The 19,260-nt window shown below is 40.5% G+C and overlaps 1 protein-coding gene across 6 annotated transcripts in view; it reads right to left on the reverse strand.

The window, feature by feature from the left end:
- The window catches only part of LOC125452648 (signal-induced proliferation-associated 1-like protein 2), a 548,569-nt gene that overhangs the window by 205,130 nt on the left and 324,179 nt on the right, over window positions 1–19,260 (reverse strand). The gene's annotated exons all lie outside the window — the stretch shown is intronic.

The following is a 19,260-nucleotide window of genomic DNA, read 5'->3' on the forward strand; positions in this document are numbered from 1 at the left end:
TATGGAACCATGACACCAAGCACTCTATCTCCTTCCTGTATTCTAACTCATTGTTGCTTGACAGCCGGCCTACCACAGTGGCGTTGTCAACAAACTTAAAGATGGCATTCATGCAGAATTAGGCTACACAGTTGTGGGTGTACAGGGAGTACAGTAGGGGTCTGAGAAGTAGCCTGCTAATTAATGCATTGTTTATTTCAAGAGGAGTGGAACTGATGAGAAAGGTAGTTATGCTAAACTTGCAACAAATGTTGGTTAGGCCATACTTAATGCCTTGTGTGCAGTTCTGGTCAGTATTGTGTTATCTTTGCTGGGGTGCCAGTGTTGAAGATTATTGTGGAAGAGGTGCTGTTGTCTATCTTCACTGACTGTGGTCTATGGGTTACGAAGTAGAGGATCCAAGTGCAGAGGATGGAGCTAAACATAGGTCTTGGACTTTTCAGATTAGTCTGGTCGAGATTATAGTGTTGAAGGCAAAGCTGTAGTTGATGAGTAGGTGGCCTTATTATCCAGATGTTCCAGGGATGAGTGTAGGGCTAGGGAAATGGCGTTCGCTGTAGACTTGTTCACCAGTAATCGCACAGGATCGAGGCAGGCTGGGATACTGGAGTTGATGTGGGCCATGACCAGCTTCTAGAAGCACTTCATGATTAAGGAGTTCAGTGCCACTGCACGGTAGTCATTGAGGCACATTGCATGTGTTTACTATCAATGCTTTGGGACTTTTAGTTGTATCTTTGGGAAATTAAATTTCAAGAAGATCAATCCCAATCTTTTTGGGATTAAATAAAAAACTTCTGTGGTTTAAAATTAACAAAATGAATTTTGCTGCAGTTACACTATGGGTATTCTGTAGTGATAGGGGGCTTGTGATAATGGATGTATCGCTGCTTCTGAGTCAGAAGGCCCAGGTTTAAATCCCACCTGCTCCACAGAAGCGCTATAATATGTGAACAGGTTGATTAGTTCATGCTGATTCTGTAATAATAACGTTGTAAACTTCTGTTGTAATGAATGAGTTTATGAAAAACCACTATAAACCCACATATCTTTATGGCCTCTTACCTGCCATACACCATTATGCACCAAGTCAGTTTGTCTGTGTTCACTGTGTGTCATAATTACCATTATACTGCTTATAATTTACTGCAGTGAACAGATTTTGTATTACAAAGAAATTTTTTATTTAACATCACTGACAGGAATCAAGTAGGCAAAAGCACACTGCAAGGGTGAAATGAAATTGGTATGCCTGCAGCTTTCAACCTATTGCCTGCAGAAATATCAGTGGCAGTTCAAAGCAGTATTATATGACTTGTTAATTCAGGCAGTGTGTGTTTTTTTGGTAGCAGAAAATGACATTTTCGATGACGTGTTTATACCAGCTTGATTCACTGCTGCCTTGGATCAGAGCAAAGCATTTTGAACCTTTAACTTTGGCACTCGGCATGTCAATCACAATCCGAATCTACTGCCAGTGTAAACTAAGCAAAAAGATTTATGTTCAGAACCTTCCAGCCAAGTTCTAGCTCCAGAGAAGGAACAGGAGCAAAGTGAACTATTTGGCAGAAGCTTACAGAATGTCACAATATTGGATAAATGGCCATTTACAGACAGCAAAGTAGAAACACAGTAAAGCAGAATCTGACTCGTTGGATTCTTTTTCATTCACTTTCAAATAGACTTGAATTGCATGAAAAGGTGAGACCACGGAAAAAAAATCACACCCAACAGCTGCTGTAATACAAGACAGATAAAGGACTCTTCAATCATCTCACATAGCCTGATGCTGCTATGGTTACCATATTTACACTTGATAGGCAGTCATTTCAAAAAAGGATTGAGCTGCCAGAAAAAGTGCGACCCAGGGGCACTGTGCAATACATTACGACTTCTGAAGCCAAGGAACATACCCTAAATTATGCTGCACTAAAATTATAATTAACAACGATAAAAATTATGTTAATGTCTGCACGACAGAGTTTGGTGAGCAGTGGGAATGAAAGCAGTGTACAGACATGCACTAATACCAGAAGAGGAGTTAGAAATTGTGCAACTGCTCAGACAAGGCAAGGACATAATGTAGAATTCAGAAACAGGCTGTCAGGAACAACATAAGCTCTGTGTGTATGCAGAACTATCAAATAGCTTGCTGAACCATTCAAATACTAATCAGCCTTTTATCACTGCAGTCTTTGTTTCTCTGTGTTTTATTCCAGGATGAACAGCTTGTAGAGTTTTTCTAGCTTCACTGCATGAGTATTTCTTAAGTGTCAATTGATTTAAACTGTGATGTCACTTGGAATCACCCAAATAGCAATCTTCCATGCTTGTGCCTGCAATCAAACATTGCTGCAAGTACATTAGAGGCTAGAAGTGGTGAGAAACAAGGCAGGCCATTGAGTAATACTTTGAAGTTTCATCTCTGGCCTCATGAAACTGTCTGTGTGGAGTCTGCATATTCACCCCATGTCCACATGGGTTTTCACTGCATTCTCCGGTTTCCTCCTACAGTCCAAAGATATGCAGGTTAGGTGGACTGGCTATGCTACAGTTTCCCTAGTGTCCTGGAATGTGCAGGCTAGGTGGGTTAGCCATGTTAAATGCAGGGTTATCGGGACAGGATAAGGGTATGGGTCTGGGCGGGGTAAGGTGCAGACTGTATGGGCTGAATGGTCTCTTCCCGCAATGTAAGGATTGTATGATTTCCTCTATTAAATCTTAAAACATTTTGTTCAGCTTTGTTGAGAGAACTGTGCTTTATAAGTTCCATAATTTCTCTAGTCACATTTGTATATTTAACAAGGGGGTTAACAGTGGGATCTTCCCTCACAGTACACACTTCATTGCAACATGTCACCAATAGGTTCACAGCTGGAGACATGATCATTAAGAAGTTTAAGAAGTTTATCACCTCATCAACTCAGCTAACAGAACAAAAGGTGAATGCATTCTTAAATGAACAGTTATTTTGTATTGTTTTTGAACGCCGGAAGAAAAGCATATACCAAGGCAGGAAGAATAAAAAAGCAGCATATTAACTAAATGGTGGGAGATTGCAGAGCTCTGATATGCAGAGGGATCTGGATATCCTTGTGAATGAATAGCGAAAGGTTAGTATGCAGGTACAAAAGTATTAGAAAAGCTAATAGATTGCTATCGTTTATCATGGGGGAAATTTAATAAAAAAGAAGGAAGGTTATGCTTGTTATATCAGGCACTGGTATTAGCACATTTGGATTACTAAAAATAGTACAGGTCACTTTATTTACAGAAGGATGTAAATGTGTTTGAAGTAGTTCAACAATGTTTATCAGATGAATACGCAGAATGGGCAGCTTGTCTTATTAGGCAAGGTTGGATTGGCTAGGCTTGTACCTGGAGAGTTTAGAAGTGTAAGAGGCAATTTGATTTAAACAGAAGATCCTGAAGGGTCTTGACAAGATAGATGTGAAGAGGGGAATCTAGAATAGGGGTCTCTGCTTAAAAATCTGCAATGACCCACTTAAAACAGAGATTAGGTAAAAAGTTTTCTCTCAAAGGGTTAGACCAAAAGACATAGAAGCAGAAATTAGGTCATTCAGTCCATCGAGTCTGCTCTGCCACTCAATTATGGCTGATAAATTTCTCAATCTCATTCTCCCACTTTCTCCCCGTAACCCTTGATCTCCTTGACAATCAAGAACCTATCTATCTCTGTCTTAAATATATTCAATGGTCTGGCCTCCTTCTGTGGTCATAAATTCCACAGATTCACCCCTCTCTGGCTGAAGATGTTCCTCTTTATCTCCGTTCCAGAGGGTGTTCCCTTTACTCTAAGCCTGTGCCCTCAGGTTCTGGTCTCTCCTGCCAATGGAAACATCTTCCCAACGTCCACGCTGTCCAGGCCATTCAGTATTCTGTAATCTTCAATTACATCACCCCTCATCCTTCTAAACTCCATCGAGTATAGCCCTAAAGTCCTCAAACACTGCTCATATGTTAAGCTTTCCATTCCTGGGATCATTCTCCTGAACTTCCTCTGAACCCACTCCAGGGCCAGAACATTCGTCCTGAGGTATTGGGCCCAAAATTGCTCACAATACTGTAAATGTGTTCTGACCAGAGGTCTATAAAGCTTCAGAAGTGCATCCCTGCTGTTATATTCTAGTCCTCTCAAAATAAATGCCAACATTGTATTTGTGTTCCTAACTACCAAAATAAACTGCAAGCTTGCCTTAAGAGAATCCTGGACTAGGAGTCCCAAGTCCCTTTGCACTCCAGATGGTTGTAGGGCTTTGTAACTCTCTCTCTGAAAAGGTGGTGGAAACTGAGTTCGTAACTATTTTTAAGGCAAAGGTTTGACAGATTCCTGTAAGCAAAAGGTTGAAAGATCATCAGGGTGGGAAGGAATGTTGATTTGAGGTTACAACTACATCAGCCTTAACTTTACTGAATGGTACAGCAAGTTTAAAGAGACAGAGAGGGTTCACTAGGTTGATTCCAGGAGTTGAGAGGATTGGCTTAGGAGGAGAGGTTGAGTAGACTGGGACTATGCTCATTGGAATTTAGAAGAATGATGAGGAATCTTATGGAAACATACAACATTATGAAGGGTGTGGATAAGATAGAAGCAGGGAGAACCAAAACAGAAATTGCTGGAAAAATTCAGTAGGTCTGGCAGCATCTGTGGAGAGAAATCAGAGTTAACGTTTTAATGATCCTTCCTCAAAAAGCAGGGAGGTTCTTTCCACTGGCAGGTGAAACTAGAACTAGGGAGCAAAGCCTCAAAATAAAGGGGAGCAGATTTAGGACTGAGTTGAGAAGGAACTTCGTCACTTGCAGAATTAAGGGTTATGGTGAGTGGGTGGGTAATAGGAGCTGAGTCTATGAAAAGATCAGTCATGATTTTACTGAATGGCAGAGCAGACTCCATGGGGCAGATGGTCTACACCTGCTCCTATTTCATACGTTCATATGTATGTTCAAATTAAAGATGTGATCAACTCCAAAAAGCAGGGAAGATAGCTTTGGGTATTATTGTGAAAAACACAAGGACTTCCTGTCAGCAGATGTACCAAATCAAAGTCAATGTTATAAGCAAAATGGTAGTATGGGAAATGAGGGTCAGAGAATCGCAGGAAAGACAGAGAGATAAATCCAAGAATACACAAACTGTCAAATTAGACACTAAAAAGATAATAAAAAGACAAAACAAAAGGCTCTTATCAAAATGCGCATAACATTTACAACAAGATAAACAAATTGATTGAATATATTGAAATAAATAGATACAATCCGATAGTCAATATGGTCAGCTGTCTGCATGATTTGGGGTCCTGAATACAGAGGGTATATGGCATTTAAGAAGAACAGGAAGCTGTGGAAAGAGTCAGGAGATGAGAATGTCAAATCGGTTTGGGTGGAGTTAAGTGGCAATGGCAGACATTTAGGGGAACAATTTCAGAATATGCATAAGTATGTTCCTATTGCAAAGAAACATTTTGAGGCAAAATTAATTAATTATGGTTAACTAAATAAGTTATGGAAAAGAGTGTATAATTGAGTAAAGATGAGTGGCCGGCCAAATGGGAGGTCAGAATGTAAAAATGGGAAAGAATAACCAAAAGATTATCCAAGAGAAAGAAATTAATGTATGATAGCCAGCGGGAAATGTAAAAACAAATAACATGAGTTTCTACAAGTATTCAGAAAGGAAATGAGTGAATGAAGTCAGCACTTGTTCTCTAGAGAGTGAGAATAGGGAGTTGTGGAGACAAATTTCTAGATCCTGACTGACTTCATCCCCGAGTCTTAAAATAGCTGGTAGATGTTAACTTTCCAAAATGATCAAATCTCAAGGGAGGGAGGCAAAAATGAGGAAACTTGAAGTCTGTTGTGATGAAGGTGTTGGAGTTGATCATTAAAGGGTTATATTTAGATAGTGAGAAAAACTCAAGATGAAACAGTCAGCATAATTTTGCAAAAGAGAAATTCTGTTAATCAATTTATTGGAGTTGTTTTGAAGAAGTAACATGGTCTATGGATAAAAGTGAGTCTGTAAGTGTACTGTACTTGAATTTGCAGTAAGCATTTGATAAATTCCAGAAAAAAAAGTTATTTTACAAAGCAGCAGATTATGGTTAAAATAGTATCAGAGATAATGGGAACTGCAGATGCTGGAGATTCCAAGATAATAAAATGTGAGGCTGGACGAACACAGCAGGCCAAGCAGCATCTCAGGAGCACAAAAGCTGACGTTTCGGGCCTAGACCCTTCATCAGAGAGGGGGATGGGGGGAGGGAACTGGAATAAATAGGGAGAGAGGGGGAGGCGGACCGAAGATGGAGAGTAGAGTTGCAATGGGAGAGAGATTCCCTGAGGTTGGTCCGGAGGGAGGAGGGTAACTTCTTCGGGTTAGGCATCCCTGGAAGAGGCTTCGCAGTGAGGTTAAAATAGTATCAGAGATAATGGGATTATGGTTAGATGGGTAACATATTAGAATGGATAAAAGATTGGCAGGAAACACAGAGTATGCATAAATAGGTGAATGATCTGGCAGGAGCTTACATAGGCATTGGGCTGGGGAGGTATTATCAAGATTACTGGGGGGGGGGGAAGAGAGAGAGGGCTGGGCTTGGGTGGGTTATATAGATGTTGTTCTGGGAGGATGCTATAAAATTAGTGGATTGTGAAGTGTTATAAAATTCCTGAATGATCACAGAATTTCAAAGTAATGGGAGAGCCAAGTGTGTAAGTGCATGAGCCAGTATAAATATGCAAGTCCAACAGGTAATTAAGATGGTTAAGAAAATTATATTCTTTATTATGACAAGAATTGAACATAAAAACAAGGATGACAGACTTCAGCTATAGAGAGCATTGGTGAGACCATATAAATGTGCTCAGCTTTGAAGAAGTCACATTGGACTTGAAAGATCAACTTTGTTTCTTTTTCCACAAATCCAGCCAAACATAATGCATTTCTCCAGCAGTTTCTGTTTTTATCTCAGTAATTACCACTGTTTTGGTCTCCTTATTTGAGCAAGGATGTACATGTGCTGGAGGTGGATCAGAGAATGTTTACTCAGCTGATACCTTGAATGAGCAGTTGATCTTCGGAGGAAATGCTGGACAGACTAGGCTTGCTTCCATTAGAGTTTAGAGCGCTGAAGACTGACTTGCTCCAACTATTCTGAACGGTCTCTTGATTTGGTGGACAAGGAAAGGATATGTCCTGTCGTGAATCAGTTTAGAACTCGAGGGGCAATGTTCGAAAATTAGGGGTAGCTCTTTTAGCACTGATGTGGAGAAATCTTTTTTCAAGGGAATTTGCTGTCTCAAAAGTCTGCGGAGACGAGACTTCTGAATATTTTTAAGGTGGAAATGAAATAGATTCTTGTTCAGAAATTGGATTAAAGGATGATAGAGATAGGTGGGGAAGTGGAATTTGAAACAGATCAGCCACAATGTTACTGAACAGCGGAACAGGATCGCAGGGTCAATTAGCCAACTTCTGCTTCTAGTTCATATGTATATTCTTCTGGCCAGCCCACTGTTAAACTCTATCCATTGGAAACCAGCATTCTGAACGAGAGGATAATTTATAAAAATGTGTAAAATACTATTTCAAGTTAAATTGCCTGTGCAACTACAAACTGTAAGATAGGAAAACTGGTAATGATTTTAAAATATTTGGGAAATCCAAACTTAAAAAAAAAACTTTGAAAAGGATTTTACCGAGTTTGTATCGATTATAAATGGATGTATTGTCATTTTTGGACAAGAAGGAAGTTAAAATATGGAGATGACATGCCAAAGAGACAAAGAAGAAAGAGAGGAGATGGAGAGACAGGAGGCAGTCAAAAAACAGAAAGAAAAGCTGGATTCCTTAGCAGTTACAAAGCACCTTTTGGACTGCTGTTTTTGGAACACTTCCAAGTAACCGGATGCTCAGGATTGGCCATATTGTATGAAGGCAAAGGCAGTTCTGGCAGATTCATGTTACTTTAAATGGAAGGAGCTGAAAGTTAAGAAGGTTCCATAAAGACATACACCATTTGTGAAAGATTGTGGGGTGAAACATCACTTACAAACCATACAAGCAAAGTGGATGGTATAAGAGATCCGTGAGATCTAGCTTCTTTTGTATCTGCTATTCTATTTGTAAACTTTAGCTTAAATTAATCAAGTTTTGATTTTAAATCTAAATGTTTACTGTCTTGGTTGTAATGAGGTCAGCCAGGAGGACCTCACAGAATAAGAGGTCTCTGATTGGGGTTGTTAACCTGATCTAATCATGGAGTTCTGGCTGACGGATAAGAACAGGAATGTTCACTCTGAGACCCGGCTCTGAGGGAGCTGGATCAGTGTCAAGGACTCTCTATGTGTAAATAAAGGGTGACTTGGTGATGAGATACCACTCGCTGTGGAGTTACTTCATTTACATTCAGTTGAATTGAACTAAAATAAAGTAAAATATTGATTCATAATTTCTTCATCCGGTGTTTATTTAGTAAATTTGATTTGTTTGGTTTATCAGTCTCCACAACGATCATATCAACTGGTAAGAACATTTATTAAAACTGATGTCAGGGGTTCTTGTCATCTGCAGAATAAAACTCCTAAAAAACTTTTTAAAATACAAGGTTCTCATTTTGATGAGTTATTTACACAGGTCACTGAATCATTATTTTCTACAGATCATCGTGTTCATCATTTATTCTACAATTCACAAAGGATAAATACTCACTTTTCCCGTAATCAGCATTTCTCAAATGACCCATGAGTTAGTTCGAATTCCTAAGTTCATTTGTCACTTTATCCTTCAACCTGCAGAAGCCATGTCTCAGCTAAAAAATCCCAGAATTGTTGCAGTTATGCTTAAAAATAAGTCAAAACATAGCTTAATGTATCTAAAATTATTTATAACCCATACCAACGAAGCTACATAGCAAGGAATGATTTCAAGGGCACAAATGGATCTCATATACAAAGACTAAATCAGCGAACGCTGCAACTTCATTTTGCAAGTGATGCTATTGCCTGATATGCTTGTTTAGATTCAAAATCTGTAACTCATATGTGACTACTAATTCTCCATATAATATTAAAGTGCTTTGTTACTGAGGTGATGCAATGAGATGGTTAGGAAAAACTTCCCTTTCTCTGCAAACGTACTTTAAGATACGCAAGATTTTGTCGTTAACTTGTCAATATAAACACCAACATATATGTAGCACAATGTAAACAACTCACACTGTCAGCTAAGATCAGGCATTGGAGAACACATGACATCTATCAGAGAAATAGTCATAACTGCATATGCTGAAGCCAAAGGTAACACAGTGTGGAGCTGGAGGTACACAGCTGGCCAGGCAGCATCAGAGGAGCAGGAAAGGTGGCGTTGCATCAACTTTCCTACTCCTCTAATTCTGCCCAGCCTGCTGCGTTCCTCCAGCTCTACACTGTGACATCTAACACAGGCAACTTTTACCTGTTTGACTGCAAGTGGAGCCATTCTGATGAAAGTCAGCAGCCTCTATCCAAAGGTGTGACCTAATCTTTTATGTTCAGCATTTTCTGCTTTTGGTTCAATAGGATTGTTACTCAGCTTTCCAATGTAGCAAACTTAACTGATCAAAGATACACCAAAATGTATATGATGCAGTTCACTTTAGATTAATTTTCTGTAATCTTTGATATTGGGCATCCATTTGCATTCCTGTTGTTCATATGCAAACTCTTTCAATTCAAAAACAGAGGTAATCCTTCTGGAAGCATGGATCCAAACGGTTCACGTGTGGTACCGGTGATCTCGACAGCTTTGTGGAAACGGATGCTCTCTCATATTTGCACTACTTGTGATCAAATATCATCTTCAGTGATGCTTCTGCATAAAGAATTTCTAACTGAGTATGAAATGCAAGTCATAACTATTTGACGCCTTTAACAAAATGAAATACAATTAAGCACTTCATAACAGCAAAGCGTGACAACAATCACTTTCAGTCAGATGACCAAAACCTCGGACAAAGAGATAGGTTTTACAACGTATCTTAAAAGTGGAAAGAATGTCAGAGAGACACAAAGTAGAAGAAAGCGAATTCCAGATTTTAGGAACCAAAAGGGAAGACATCAATGGTTGAACCATTAAAACAAGGATATGAATTTTAAAATCAAGAATTTAAAAATTCTTGCTGTGCTGCAGATTTTGGTTAGTTTTATGATCGATATACACTGTACATCAGTTTAAATTGGAGCCAACTTCAAATAAATTGTTATAAACAACTTGTTTGTCTCTCACTGACCCTTCAATTTTCCCAAGAAATTTGCTACAAATGGCTGTATGGTGAGCCAGTTCCAATTGTGTGAAAGTTAGGCCAAACCTTCAAGAAGCTTGAGATGCTCACATCTCATGGAAATAAATTTTTAAAACTTGTTGACCCTACAAATTTTATGCTGCACATGCACATAATTTCACAGGCTGAGTTCTCACAAAATCTGGAGCCTTAGGCTCAGTACCGAAGTAGTTTATTCTGGCTGAGTTCAGCGAGTATTGTTTATTATAATTGAACAACTAGTTAGAACACCACAATGGAAAACTGATCAAGGACAAATCCCTCTTCAATTGTGGTTCACATCATCTCACGTAGATCTGGGAAAATGCGTAAAAAGTAAATAACCTTTGGTGGAGGAGAACAAAAGACAAGAACCTGGCACTTTCTTACCAGCTGTTGTGCAAGACTAAAACTTGATCAGCTGTCACCTCACTTTCTCAAAGGATATTGTCACAAAGTGCCAGAGATGCTGGCTCCCTTCCGGTATATCAACAATGTGGCATTCTTCAGATGGACAGTGAACACCTGGTGGGTGTTCAAACAGTACACTGTGTCACATTTTGAGTTTTTTGGCACAGAAATGCTCCGGTACAATTTAACTGAAAAGTCTGTCGAGAGGTCAGTTGTACACAGTAATTACTTGCTAAATATGTGTATCATAAGTCACAATGTTTTAAACAATCTGGAAAGAAGAATCAACAGATATTGGTGAGCAGAGTTATTACTTCAGAGACTATCCACTTTACTTTTGCAGTGACAGTCTCAAGCTGTCAACAACACTTGGGGGCTAGGGAAAAATGTCCGGACAGGGCAAGGGTCATATAGAGTCATCTGGACTCGAAACATAAGTTTGCTTTCTCTCCATGGATACTGCCTAACCAACTATGATCTCCAGCATTTTTGCTTTCAGCAAAGGTCAGATGTCCAGCAGAAAAAGAAGGAATAAATCATGCTATGGCGCAGTACAGTGAGGGACTGGAGACAGAGCCCAGCCCAATGAAAGCAAGCTTCACTGTTTAAAGTGCAAAGCAAGTTATATTCACAAAGGTGACTTACCAGAAAGAAGTTAAACTATCTGACTGACTGCACAGTGTGTAGTGGCATGCCTTACTTTAATCGATCTACATTGCAAGGAAGAGCACTTGGCCTTCAAGTGTCTTTAATGGTCTGAGCTCTAAGCGCTCGGATTTTCTCACAATTAAGCCACAAGTTTCCATGGGTAGAACAGAAGTTTTTTTTACTATACATGAGTCAAGCAAGGTAAAACTAAATATGGTCTTCGATATCCACTTATACTCTCGAGTCCAGAATCAACTAAGTCAGCCACGAATTAAGAGTTTGGGTCTCAGTTTTCCCTTTCAATTCCAACTTAAAGAATACAGGCTTTAAAACTGTTGATTGCCTCATAATTGTCAAACTTTTCTGATAATGTTGCTATGAAGCACCTTGAGACAGGTTACCATGTTAATGGTATTATATAAAAGTCATGGATGTAAATAAAGGAGAAGCTTGAGATTTTGCTACACTGTTACCAGTTTCAAAAAAATCAGTTCAATGAATCGTACATGTTCCAGGATTTAGCAGGAATTCACTTAGACTGAACCAGGAAGCAAAATTATCCAGTTTATATGAAAAGACAGCTTCATTGTTATAGACATGCTCCCTGCAATCTCCACCCCAGCTCCCCAAGCCATTCTAAAATTTGTCTTTAGTACACTGACACTTTGCTATTTACATATTTGCATTCCTTCTCAACAGAGAAACCTGTGGAGTCATTTCACAGGGCATGGTGAACAAATAGCTGAGGCCTTAAAAAACTTCTGACAGTCGTACTTGTATTTGTACAGGCAGCATTGTGACTGTAACGGAGACTGACACCCATTCTATCATAACATCTGGCTGTGTTAGACAGTCACAGGAACTGATGTGGTATCACATTTGCTGCCTCTCCTCTAGCGAACGAATATGAAAAACACCAAAGAGACCATGCAAAAGAGACCCTTTTATTAAATGTGCAAGCATTGCTACAGTATGGTCTGAAATAGGTCAATGTCGTGACTCATCTCACCCACACAGGCATGTTTTTCTGGTAACTGCTGATCTGTGTATACTGTCCTCTGATTATAGCCAGACCTCATCTTTAAAGTTCCTTTTCGACCCATCAATGAGGGCATTGTCAGAGATGGATTGCAATAAGATGTCAAACAGAGGTCTTCTCTTGCGACACACATGGAAAAGACTGCACAGTGCTTAAATTTTTGAAGGTGTACAGGCCAATATTTATTCTGTCAAACATCACCACCAAAACAAATTATCTTGTCATTTATTTACATGTTTTTATTGGATCTTGCTGTCTGCTTAAAAGAATTTTGTGAGTAATTCCTACATTACAGAGATTATGCTTTAAAAGCTCTTAATTGACTTCATTGTGAATGCAGAATTCTAGGTTATGCTGAGTATGCTAATGAGGATGTGTAAACAATTTATTGTTTCTTTTTCCGTTTTCACGCTGATAACTTTGATCAATACACACAAACGATGCAGGGAGAAAATCCCCACAAGTTGCAGATCCATTCATAAACATAGAACTGGCAAAATTCAGCACCCTGGAAGCTGGCACAAATAATTGCCCATTTCAAAATGGGACAATTGTGATGAAGTTAATGAAACAATAAAAACCAGCACTCTGGACAGGATTGACAATAATGCAATTCTATCTTTCAAAAAATAATTCAGAAATAGATTTGTTTGGAGCAGATTTTTTTTTCGGCTATAATACAGCTTAAATGTTGAGCATAAGTTGAGATTCCTTGAATATACAATTGGAAAATCTGAAGCACCTAAACTACTTAATTTAAATTACTTTAAGCCCTCCAATGGTAAATACTGGCTATAATAGCCCTGGGCAATAAAATTGACTAGGTCTGTGAGAGTGGTATCAACTGTTCTCCGGAAAATTGCAGGAAGAAAACAATAATTCCCATTTATATTGTCCCTTTCAAAGCCTCAGGAAATCTCAAAGGGCTTCAAACACAATTACATGACTTTTGAAGTGTGGTATTGTAGGAAATGCAGTAGTCAAAACTGAATAGAGTAGGGTCTTGCAAACAGAGGAGAAATAATGTTGAAATTTGTTGGCCAGGACACGAAGAGAACTTCCAACTCTTCTTCTGTCGTGCTCTTCTGTCCATCTGAGGGGTCAGACAGAATTTCAGTTCAACTTTACATCTGTAAAACAGCAACTCTACCAGTGTTGCACTCCTTCAGTGCTCAAAACAATCTCATTTATGAGGAAGGAGGATAAGACAACATTAGTTTCTGACGGGAAAGCATGGTGAGTTGGCATGAAGTTGAAATCACCAAGGCTGAGAAGCTTTTCAATAGAGAAGGGAGGAAAGCAGTTGTGATAAATTTCCTTTTCGTTATATGCAATTTGCGCAGTAAATTTGACAGTAAAAATGCTAAAGTTAAGATGTGGGTTTGCTACATGTGACAGTTCCAAACCATTAGTTACATTCAATTTTGGTGACAACAGAGGCTTATTTTTATTGTTCCCAGTTCCAGGGTCACTGAAAAGGAGCTATAAGGTGAGAGTGATAGTGTGGGAGATTTAGAGGGAGAACAGAGAGAGGGGGCAAGAGAGAGATAGAGAGGGCTGAGAAAGAGAGAACCAGAGGGGTTGGGGGGGTCAAGACAGCACGAGAAGGGTGAGAGAGAAAGAGAAGGTGGGAGAAAGGGGCCAGGAGAGTGTGTTTCCGGGAGGGAGAGGGAAGGGGGGGAGTCAAGAGAGAAGGGCTGGGGCAGGAGGGGATGTGCGAGAAATGGCGGGTCATGAGGGCAGGGCAATGGGGGAGACGGGGCGTCAGCAAGACATGGGATGGCGGTGGGCAGGCGGTGGGGATTGTAGATGGGTGGGAAAAGCGAGGGGACAGGGCGAGAGAGAGGGGGGTGCAAAAGGGATATGAGAGGGTGGGGGCAGCAATGTGGGTTGTAGATGGGTGGGAAAAGTGAAGGGACAGAGAAAGAGAAAGAGGGGTGCAAAAGGGAAATGGGCGCAAGTTGTTGAGGGAGAGAGAAAGGGGCAAGGAAAAGATCTATGTAGTTAGATCTCAGGGAAAACACAGAGCAAGTGCATACTATTACATAGTGAGGGCTTGGGGATATCCTGGAAGCTGTAAAGGGCTTAAATCAAGCCTGTGCACAATAATTAGTTAGCTAATTGTATGGCTAATTTATAATTAGTGTGAAGGGAAGTCCTAGAATATAGAACATACGAAGTAGGAACAGAAGTAGGATATTTGGTCCCTCTAATATGCCAAGCCATTCAATAGGATCATAACAGATCCTCCCAGGCCTCAAATCCTCTTTCCAGCATGCTTCTCATTGTCTACAACTCCCTGATGTTTTTAAAAAAACCTACCTCCTCTTCAAATACATTCAGTGATTTAACTTCCACAATTCTCTGGAGTAGAGAATCCAAGACTGTGGCTACATTCAGAGAATAAATTCCTCTCCACACCCATTTTTAATGAAGTCCCCTTCTTCTATATTATATCCTGCAGCTTGAGATTTCTCCACTAATGGAAACATCTCATGATTTACCCTATCATCTCTTAGAATCTTGTACATTTCAAAAAGATCACCCCTCCTACTTCTACACTGTAGTTCTTGATAAGTCAATACCTTCATCCAAGTAATAAATCTCTTAAATTGCCTCAAATGCCAGTCTTCAAAGCACAGGGTCAAAAATGGTATGCAGTATCCAGGTGCGGCCTCACCGACAACATATTCAATTGTAACAACATTTCCTTATTTTTAAACCCTGAGCAATTAAAGTCAAAATTCCATTTGTTGTTTTAATTATTTGCTGCAGCTGTATGCTAATATTTTGTGTTCCATGCACAAGAACACACAGATCCCTCTGTGCTGCACTTTTTGGAATCCATTTTGATTTAAATAAGTCTGCCTTTTGATGTTTCACATCAAAGTGTATGACCTAGTCCTTTTCTACTTTAAACTCCATCTGCCAAGTTTTTGTCTATTCACTCAACCGAATTATAGCCCCTTACAGACCTCTTAAGTCCTTATCACAACATGCACTCCAACTTTTTGTTTTAAATTTTGCTCCCTCTAGTAAGTCCTTAATACAGATAAAAACAATTGAGGCCAAAGAACAGATCCCTAGTAGTAGTCCACGAGTTGCAACCTTCCAATTTGTAAACACCCATTAACTCCAACTCTTGTCTTCTGTGTGCTAACCAATCCACGTTACCACGAATAATGTGAGTTCCTATATTGTGTCATTACCTTTTATGCAGCACTTTTTCGAATGCCTTCTGGAAATTTTCAGGAAGGATGTACTGGCCCTGAAGTGGGTACAGAGGAGGTTCACAAGAATGGTCCCAGGAATGAGAAGCTTAACATATGAAGAACATTTGAGGACTCTGGGACTATACTCATTCAAGTTTAGAAGGATGGAAGGGGGATCTAATTGAAACTTACAGAATACTAAATGGCCTGGACAGAGTGGATGTTGGGAAGATGTTTCCATTGGTAGAAGAGACTAGGATCTGAGGGCATAGCCTTAGAGCAAAGGGGAGAACTTTTAGAAAGGAGATAAGGAGAAACTTCTTCAGCTAGAGAGTGGTGAATCTATGGAATTCACTGCCACAGAAGGCTGTGGGGGCAAAGTTATTGAGTACATTTAAGACTGAGATCATTAGGTTCTTAATTATCAAGGGGATCAAGGGTTATGGGGAGTAAGTGGGAGAATGGGGTTCAGAAACTTAAGGAGGCATGGTTAGTAACTTGGTGGATGACACCGAAATTGGTGGTATCATAGACAGTGAAGATGATTGTCTAGGATTACTAAGATCTCTATCAATTAGGTCAATGGCTGGGGAGTGGCAGATGGAATTTAATTTGAACGAATGCGAGGTGTTGCATTTTGGTAAATCAAATGTAAGTTATCAGAGTGTGCAAAAAATATTATTGAGAATGATTCCAGGGAAAAGAAATATCAACTACATGAATACTTTGGCGACTTGAAAGAGTTCAAAGTCATGAAAACTTTACGAAGATTAGATAGGGAGAAACTGTTACCTTAAGTACACACATCAAGAAACAGACGGCACTGAGTAAAATAATTGCATTGAGACCTTCATTATTTTTCATAGAATCCCTACAGTGTGGAAACAGTGCCTTCAGCCCAATAAATCCACACTGACCCTCAGAGCATCCCAACCAGACCCATTCCCCCTTTAACCCACTAAATCTAGGCATCCCTGAACACTGCAAGCAATTTAGCATGGCCAACCCACCCACCTGCACATCTTTGGACAGTGGGAGGAAACCGGAGCACCCGGAGGAAACCCACACAGACAACGGGGAGAATGTGTAAACTCCACTCAGACAGTGGCCTGAGGGTGGAATTGAACCTGGTTCCCTGGTGCTATGAGGCAGCAGAGCTAATCACTGAGCCAAAGCAGCTTGTTTTTAAAAAAGAACAAAAGACTAATGTTTGCTGTTGGGAACCCGCCTCGGAAGATCATGTAGGTTAAGTATTGCTCAAAGAACACTACAGTCAAACAGGCACTGAGATGTGGTTATGCTCAGAAATTGTCAGTTGGTTGGATTCTTAATAGGTGAATCAAACAAGGATTGGTGCTGGCCAGCCAACCACAGAGCATTTTGTAAAAGAAAGAGAAATTAAAGGGTGAATTGACTTTGACTGGGTTTGTGGGTATAAGGCAGTGCTGCTTTTGAAGCTGCTTGATCTTTATTTTCCTGATTTTGTCCTCTCCAATTATTCTCCAGTTATCACATTTTTGAAAGCCCTGAGCAAAGAATTCCAGTATATAAAAGGAAAGGAAAGTCTCCAGAGAGCTGCAGAGAGGTATATTGACCAATGACTTCAGAATTCAAGCAAGCTACAATTTGATGTGCCTGTAATACAACTCATTGGATTTAGAACATAGAAAGGTACAGCACAGTACAGGCCCTTCGGCCCACGATGTTGTGCCGTGGATTAATCCTAATCCAATTTCATGAAGATAATGAAATGTGAGGCTGGATGAACACAGCAGGCCCAGCAGCATCTCAGGAGCACAAAAGCTGACGTTTCGGACCTAGACCCTTCATCAGAGAGGGGGATGGGGTGAGGGTTCTGGAATAAATAGGGAGAGAGGGGGAGGCGGACCGAAGATGGACAGAAAAGAAGATAGGTGGAGCGGAGAGTATAGGTGGGGAGGTAGGGAGGGGATAGGTCAGTCCAGGGAAGACGGACAGGTCAAGGAGGTGGGATGAGGTTGGTAGGTAGGAGATGGAGGTGCGGCTTGGGGTGGGAGGAAGGGATGGGTGAGAGGAAGAGGGAGGCAGAGACAGGTTGGACTGGTTATGGGACGCAGTGGGTGGAGGGGAAGAGCTGGGCTGGTTGTGTGGTGCAGTGGGGGGAGGGGACGAACTGGGCTGGTTTTGGGATGCGGTGGGGGAAGGGGAGATTTTGAAGCTGGTGAATCTCCCATTCTTTAGATGACATGTCCATCATGGGCCTCCTGCAGTGCCACAATGATGCCAGCCGAAGGTTGCAGGAACAGCGACTCATATTCTGCTTGGGAACCCTGCAGCCCAATGGTCCTGCTGTGTTCATCCAGCCTCACATTTTATTATCTCGGATTCTCCAGCATCTGCAGTTCCCATTATCACTGGTAAAATTTCATGAAGACTTGGTTTTCATTGTTGAATTGGTTATCAAACTGTCAAATTACAATTCTTTTTCTTAATTTATTCCTTAATTGTATTTGTCTGCATGGCTGTTGGTGTGTGGAGGTTGTGGCTAGTTTAGCTAAGTTGGCTGGATGGTTGATTTGCAAAGCGGTATGATGCCGACAGCATAGATTCAATTGCCATCACTGGCTGAGGTTACCATGAAGGGCTCTCTTTCTCAACCTCTTCCATCACCTGAAGTATGGTGGCCTTCAGGTTAAGACAACCGTCAGTCGTCTCTCTGTAGTGAAACAACAACCATGTGGTTTAGAGCAGATATTTATTAGATTGCTTTATAGTTCTTTGGTGTTATGCTAAAGCTATATTATTGCTAATAAATTGCTCATTTTTGTTTGTTATAAACTTGGTGACCAAGATCAGTTCTTTGTTAATAAATTAAAGAGCTGTGGATACTGGAGATCTGAAATAAATAAAACAGAAATGGCTGGAGAAACCTAGCAGGTCGAGCAATATTTATGAAAGAAAACGTTAACATTTCAAGTCCTTTACAATTATTTGGGCGGCATGGTGGCTCAGTGGTTAGCCACTGCAGCCTCACAGCATCAGGGACCCGGATTCGATTTTAGCCTCGGGCGACTGTCTGTGTGGAGTTTGCACATTCTCCCCGTGCCTGTGTGGGTTTCCTCCGGGTGCTCCAGTTTCCTCCCGCAGTCCAAAGATGTGCAGGCTAGATGGATTGGCCATGCTAAATTGCCTGTAGTGTTCAGGGGTGTGTGGGTTATAGGGGGATGGGTCTGGGTGGGACATATCAAGGGGTGGTGTGGACTTGTTGGGCCAAAGGGCCTGTTTCCACACTGTAGGGAAGCGAATCTAATCTAATTTGTAAAGTCTGGTTAGGAAACAACTCAGCAATTTTGAGAGTTATAGAATATTTAGTTTTACTGTGCTGCAAATCCATTGTTAGTAACAAAAACAAAGTTGCTGGAAAAGCTCCCCGGGTCTGGCAGCATCTGTGAAGGAAAAAAACTGAGTTAACGTTTCGGGTCCGGTGACTCTTTCTCAGAACTGATGGTGGCTGGGAAAATGTCAGTTTATATGCAGAAAAAAGGGAGGGAGTTGGGATAGGGAGTGAATGATATGATAAGTGCCTAAAGAAAGAAAAGAACAGTTGGACAGACAAAGAGTTGATAGCAATCAGGCTGGGAGGGTGAATAGC

The sequence above is a fragment of the Stegostoma tigrinum genome, chromosome 4, assembly GCF_030684315.1.
Source record: "Stegostoma tigrinum isolate sSteTig4 chromosome 4, sSteTig4.hap1, whole genome shotgun sequence".
Taxonomy (NCBI): Eukaryota; Metazoa; Chordata; class Chondrichthyes; order Orectolobiformes; family Stegostomatidae; genus Stegostoma; species Stegostoma tigrinum.